The sequence below is a fragment of the Giraffa tippelskirchi genome, chromosome 8 (assembly GCF_054371585.1).
Source record: "Giraffa tippelskirchi isolate mGirTip1 chromosome 8, T2T-mGirTip1v1.2.pri, whole genome shotgun sequence".
NCBI lineage: Eukaryota > Metazoa > Chordata > Mammalia > Artiodactyla > Giraffidae > Giraffa > Giraffa tippelskirchi.
Genome location: NC_137282.1, coordinates 19,310,339 through 19,317,674, shown reverse-complemented (window position 1 = coordinate 19,317,674; position 7,336 = coordinate 19,310,339). Strand labels below are relative to the sequence as shown.

Here is a 7,336-nt window from a genome sequence, read left to right as displayed (position 1 = left end):
ATCTGGAGTTTGATCTCCAAAGTCAGAAGGCATATGTCGGCTCTGGCACAAGGCAGTTATTACGACTGGGCTCTTCCCTGCCCTGTCCAAGTGGAAAGGAATTATTTTTCTCCTCTGTTAACCAGTCACTTTCAGGGATGGCATATAGGCTTCAGCTTGTGGGCTGATTATGAGCATTTTGTAGAGGCTGAGCAGAGAGCGAGCAGAGGATTCTGAGGCTCTGTGTAGGCTCCAGATGAAGATGTGTGACCTTGGTCCCTATGGGTCGGATGGATCTTTTTGTATCAGCTATGTGATAGGTGATGGATCTTTTTGTATCACCAGTCCAGCCTTGGGTTTTCTCTTTCAAAGGCTTACTCTTTGTAACCATAATTTTAGAACTGAAAGAGAACTTAGAGATTTGATGACTAAAGGATACAGCTTCTGCCTCCTAACTCCAAATTCCATGTCCTTCACAATAACCCTTCCTCTCCACACATTTATTATTTCTTGTCTTCTTGATAACAGTCTCCCAGATGATGTGAGGTGATATCTCATTGTGGTTTTGATTTGCATCCCCTTATGACTGGTGTCTTTTCATACTGTTGGACTGCAAGGAGATCAAACCAATCCTAAAGGAAATCAACCCTGAATATTCATTGGGATGACTGATGCTGAAGCTGAAACTGGAATACTTTGGCCACCTGATGTGAAGAACTGACTCATTAGAAAAGACCCTGATGCTGGAAAAGATTGAAGGCAGGAGGAGAAAGGGACAACAGAGAACCAAATGGTTGGATGGCATCACCGATTCAATGGACATGAGTTTGAGCAAGCTCCAGGAGATGGCGAAGGACAGGGAAGCCTGGCGTGCTACAGTCCATCGGGTAGTAAAGAGTCAGACACGACTGAATGACTGAACATCAACAAGTAAATCTGAAATCTGAAAGGGTTCGATCCCGAAAAGCATCTATTTTTATAAAAGAAAATGAGAATTCAAACAAAGACAATCCATGAAATCGAAAAGAGCCAGACAACTGAGCAACTGAACAACAGGAATGATTAGTGTGGCTGAGCAACTTTTCATGTACCCATTGGCCATTTGCATGTCTTATTTGGAAAATTATCTGTACAAGACCTTCACCCATTTTAAAATCAGATTATTTATTTGTTTGTTATTGAGTTGTATGCATTCCTTATGTGTTTTAGATATTGACCCTTAACAGATATACGGTTTACAAATATTTTCTCTCACTCCATAGGTAGTCTTTTCATCTTATTGATAGTTTTCTTGGTTGTGCAAAAGCTTTTTAGTTTGCTGCTGCTGCTAAGTCGCTTCAGTTGTGTCTGACTCTGAGTGACCCCATAGACGGAAGCCCACCAGGCTCCCCCGTCCCTGGGATTCTCCAGGTAAGAACACTGGAGTGGGTTGCCATTTCCTTCTCCAATGCATGAAAGTGAAAAGTGAAAGTGAAGTCGCTATTTCATGTCTGACTCTTAGAGACCCCATGGACAGAAAATCCTCCGTCCATGGGATTTTCCAGGCAAGAGTACTGGAGTGGGGTGCCATTGCCCTCTCCGTAAAAATGTATTTTAGGCTGCTCCTTGTGACTTGTGGGGTTATAGTTTCCTGACCAGGGTTTGAACCTATGCCCTCTGCAGTGAAAGCACAGAGTCTTAACCACTGGACCACCAGGGAAGTTTGAGATAGTCCTATTTGTTTATTTTTGCTTCTTTTTGTCTATACTTTTGGTGGTAAATTAAAAAAATCTTCGCCAAGACCAAAATCAAGGAGCTCTTTCCTTATGTTTCCCTCTAGGTGATTTATAAGGTCTTTCTTTCAGATCTTACATTTAAGTCTTGAGCCCATTTCAAGTTTGCTTTTATGAATAATGTAAATGAGATTCTCAAGCCTTCAGTAGCTTATCAGAGATTTCTGCTCTAGACTCTATCAGAGTCTTCCACATCCTAACCCAATGTATAGATTTATCAAGTTTGCTGATTCTAAGGCTATATACACTCATGAACCAACATATGACAAGCAGCCTTTAACCTGGTGAAGTGTATGCCTCTTCCTCCAATTGGCAGGAATCCCAGTGGACACAGTTTTCTCTAGAGTTCTTGCTGGGCACTCTTATGATTCATTGGCTTTATTTATTATTATTTTTTTGACATGAGTTGGGGGAGGAATGGAAAGAGAGATTAGTTAACAGGAAATAAATATAATTCCTATCCAGCGCATAACTCCTTTGATTTCACACAAGCTGATTTAGTGATCAGAATCCTAAGTGGAGGGTAACAGGAAAGACAGAAAGGAAGGAAAGCTAGTTATAAGTGGATGAAGCTGAAAGAAGTCATAAGTCATTGGGTAGTAGTATTGTTCTCATAGCATTTCTGTTGCATTGTTTTATTGTAAAGAAGAATCAATTAAAAAAAAATGATGCTCAGGGCTTTTAATTTACTAAATCTCAAGCAGGATCAAATCTAGCTGACAGTAACCTGACTTTTAAAATGCAAACACTGAGCTCAGATTTATTAATTTTTATGTTATGAATATTTAAATAAGCCTATCCCAATGGAGTCATTTTACACAGAGCTAATGCACTTACATTTTTAATGAAATGAGTAGTCAACCATTAAAAATAGAATATTGATATGAATTGTTAGACTAATTGATTGAGGAAGAAAGTTATTGTGCAGGCAATCAGAGATTTTAGAAAAATGAATAGAAGTCAAACAACCCAATTATTGTTGACCCTTGGCCTTAAGGAAGACTCTATCCAACTTACCTTTTTAATAAATAATTGCCTTTCAAAATACCTAAAGAAAATTATCATTGCAAATCAAGCCTCAGGTAGGAAATCTGAGTCAAAAAATATATGATCTTCAGCAGCAGTGTTTAACTGCTTAGCTCCTGCTACAAAATATGGGAGAGGTGGTCTTCTTTGAAATGCAGTCCCCAAACTTGCTTTTTCCTGGATTCCACATAAACTCTAACAACTCAAACTGAAGGTGTCTCCTCTGAGTTTTAAGACACCCATGCTCTTATCAAGATGTGAACAAATGTAGTTTTTAAAGTCACTTCAAAAATGACTCCATTAAAGACCTTTTGAAGTCTTTTAAGTGGAAGAATTATAGTTTAAAGCAAACCCTGGCATTCTTTCTCCTAAGTATAATTTTCTGTGTTTGATCACCTTTAAGTGAGGCATACCTTTCTTTGAGTTGAAGGTTTAGGCTTAACTGACGAAGACTGCTTATTTCTCAAATTCCTTTAAGCAGCTGAGCCTATAAACGGATGAGCAGTTTTCCCTGCCAGGTTACATTTTTTGTGGGTCAATGAATTCTTAATTCTTATTCAGTTAGGAGTAAACTGATAAACAGAAACAGTGAAAAGAGCTACAACCCATTCAAGAGAAGATTGGGCTCAGGTTTCTCTCTGAATTCCTCTCAGGTAGCTGTTTGAAGAGCAAGATGCGTATTGAATAAACAAAACGGGAGACCTTAGTGTGTTGGCACCGGGTGATCAAAGAACAAGAAAGGAATGGAGGAGGTGAATTGCTGGCATTTTGTAGATGGGAAAGAGAAACTTGAGAAGTGCGTGAATTGAGGATATTGGAAAGAAAATAGTTAAAGTAACACACTAGGGAAGGGAAGTGGAGGGGATGGGGGAGGATATGGCAAGAGCCAGGTTTGGGAGAAGCAGAAACAGTGGACCAAGTGAGGAAGGAAAGTTCAAGAACTTGGCAAATAGTGTCATTTAGAGCAGTGCATCGCACACACACAAATCCCCCAGGGACTTTCTTAAAATGCAGATTCTGAGTCAGTCAGTCTGGGGCAAGCAGGCCATTCTGCATTTCTACACGTTCCCAGAAGATGCCAAGGGGGCTTTGCTCCAGACTGAGATTGGAGTACCAAGATTAGAGAGCCCCAGTTTCATCTCTTAGAACGTGAAGAATGTCGGTACCAATGAACGAATTATTTATTAAGTGCCTGTTATGTACCTAGCAATCTGCTAAGTGCTCTGAAGAGCAGAAAAGGAGATAAGAACCCCTTTGGGCAGGAGTTTAGAGTCTTAGAGAGGAGATAAGACATACAAACACAAAGCCACAGGAGTTAAACAGAGGAGACAGTGTATTAGAGAGCCGATGGGGGCCGGAAGGCTTCAGGAAGAGAGGGGGTCTGTCTAGGCTCCGTGTGGCTGAGACTGGCAGAGGAGTGGCCCGAAGCAGACATGAGCACAGAGGGGAGACTGTGGAAGGCGGGGGAAAGAACTGCAGAGACCTCTGCGGGGCCTTGGTATTCACTCCACTGCAACCCGGATGGTGACTATCTCCAGGGTTGAAAAAGCTAAGTGCTGCAGATGGATCTGTGTTCAGTTCAAAAGGCAGGTGTGTCTCCCAAGCCTCCAGCACATTACTGGACACAGTAAAGATCCCTCAGTAAGAGACTAACTTGTGGTCAGAGCACTCAGTGGACCACAGAGCACCTACCTTGCATGTACTAATATGCCCTGCCATAGGGATTTGGATTCCAAAGATGGGGGGAAAAGTGAATTCCCATTGTAACAGTGGGAGAAAAACATAAATAATTATGATAGCATGACAATCTATGGAAGATATTTCAGTTCAGTTCAGTTTCTCAGTTGTGTCCAACTCTTTGCGACCCCGTGGACTGCAGCACGCCAGGCCTCCCTGTCCATCACCAACTCCACAGTTTACTCAAACTCATGGAAGATATTTAGTTCCCTTTTTAAAAATTTTATTTAACTTAGATTAGGAAAGCATGTGTCATTTTTTAAAAATTTTTATTGGAGTATAATTGATTTACAGTGTTGTGTTACAATTTCAGGTGTATAGTTGAAGACGTTCTTTTCTTATTTGCTTTTACTTTACTGCTGATATTAGATTACATTTTCCTTCTTGCTATCTTCTCAGAAGAACAACCACGAGTTTTTGTTAGGGTTCAGACTCTCTGAGTTTTGAAGTCTTATGGGATCAAACCTCTCCTAACTTTGGGAGGATCTGACCCACTCTAGGTTAGGCTGGAGTTGCTAGAGAAAGAGGACTCTCTGTACCCACAAGTCACGTGGGTCACATACTGTAATGTGATGATAAACATGGGCATCTGGATAACTCAGCCAGGGCCAGGAGTGACAAGTGTGCCTGGAAAACAAGGGGAAGACTTCAGCCAGAAAGGAGAAAGGTCTGGGCTTGAAGGATAAAGAGGAAGCTGCCAGCAGCTCCAACAGATCGGTGGTGAAATCTCTATGTTATGAGAATGATGTGCCGTGGATTTTAGTTGACACCAGGACTCACGAGGGGCTGGGAGAAGAGGTGAGCACGGGACGGCAGGTGAGGAGAAGCTGAGAGGGATTCAGTGCCAAGCAGCAGATTAGATCTTATCCTTGTGGGACACTGGTGTTAGCCATGACTTTTCCATCTTGCTTGGGTAAGGTGTGATCGTACACACATCATACTGCAACTGGCTTTAGACCATGCTTAGGAAAACAATGATATATTTGCTTAAACTTCCATTAGAAATCTTTGTCCTTACTCAGCTGTTCCCTGAATTATGTAGAGATCAAAGAATAAACTGGGACAAGTGAACCACAGGTCAAGTGCTGTGCAATTTTTGTCAAGGAACAACTTCTCTGAGCCTCAGTTTCCCCTGCTGCACTAGGAGGAATGCTTGTTCTGGGACAACAACCTTAGGGATTCTCACAATGACAGTTCCTGTGTGCTTTCCACGTGCCAGTCACACGTATTAAAAATGTACGGTCATTTTGCAATAAATGTATATTAACTATAAATGTATATTTATATATTGTCAAATATATTTTTATAAATGTATATTCATATATTATAAAATGATACATTCAGTTCAGCTGCTCAGTCATGTCCAACTCTTTGTGACCCAATAGACCACAGCACTCCAGGCTTCCCTGTCCATCACCAACTCTTAGAGCCTGCTCAAACTCATGTCCATTGAGTCAGTGATGCCATCCAACCATCTCATCCTCTGTCATCCCCTTCTCCTCCCGTCTTCAATCTTTCCCAGCATCAGGGTCTTTTCCAGTGAGTCAGTTCTTCGAATTAAGTGGCCAAAGTATTGGAGTTTCAGCTTCAGCATCAATACTTCCAATGAATATTCAGGACTGATTTCCTTTAGGATGGACTGGTTGTATCTCCTTGCAGTCCAAGGGACTCTCAAAAGTCTTCTCCAACACCACAGTTCAAAAGCATCAATTCTTCGGTGCTCAGCTTTCTTTATGGTCCAACTCTCACATCTATACATGACTACTGGAAAAACCAAAGCTTTGACTAGATGGACATTTCTTGGCAAAGTAATGTCTCTGCTTTTTAATATGCTGTCTATGCTGGTCATAGCTTTTCTCCCAAGAACAAGCATCTTTTAATTTCATGGCTGCAGTCACCATCTGCAGTGATTTGGGAGCCCCCAAAAATAAAGTCTCTCACTGTTTCCATTGTTTCCCCATCTATTTGCCATGAAGTGATGGGACTGGATGCCATGATCTTAATTTTCTGAATGTTGAGTTTTAAGCCAATCATACATTGCAAAATGTATATATTGCAAAATGATTACCACCACAGCATTAGCTAACACCTTATGATATTGTGATTTATAAGAGAAATACGTATCTGATCATTCACATGACCAAATGTATATTTCTCATATATATTTGGTCTTCATTCACAGCGCCTGGCTAACGCTCCTAAAACCCTTGTAATTTTCTGCCACCACAATTGTGTTCACGCTAATGAAGGTGACTTTTAAATCCTACCCCAAAGTGAGGGCTAGTGGCCAGGAAAGCCAACCTTGTGATTACAGGGTTAGTAGTTACAGTCCCACCCCCTGATTTCTGGGGCTGGAGGTTGAATCAACTGTCATTGGCCAAAGATTTAGTCAATCATGACTGTGTAAGCCTCTGTAAACTTCCAAAGGACAGCTTTCTGACTCTTTCTCAGAGATCTTCCACACTGGAGAAGCAGAACACTTCTGTTTGCCTTTGTGCTGGGTCCCATGCTTCATGAAAACAGAAGGACCTCACCCTGTGTATCTTTTCATCTGACTGTTGATTCATACCCATTAATATCCTTTTTTAATAAATCAGCATTCTAGAGAATTCAAGGGTTTTCCTGAGCTCTGTGAGCCATTCTAGTAAAATTAATGCAACCCAAGGAGCAGGTTATGGGAACCTCTGATTCATATCCAGCCTATTAGAAGTAAGTACCCGGTTGTGTGATGGGCATCTGAAGTGGAGGGTGGTCCCATGGGACTGAGCCTTTTACCCGTGGAGTCTGATTTTATCTCCAGGCAAATAATGTCAGAATTAGGT

The 7,336-nt window shown here is 41.3% G+C and overlaps 1 non-coding gene across 1 annotated transcript; it reads right to left on the bottom strand.

The window, feature by feature from the left end:
- Positions 1-1,605: 1,605 nt before the first annotated feature.
- On the bottom strand, positions 1,606-1,678 carry TRNAE-UUC (transfer RNA glutamic acid (anticodon UUC)). The gene has a single exon. It is a non-coding gene; the product is annotated as a tRNA-Glu (tRNA).
- Between the last annotated feature and the right edge of the window lie 5,658 nt (positions 1,679-7,336).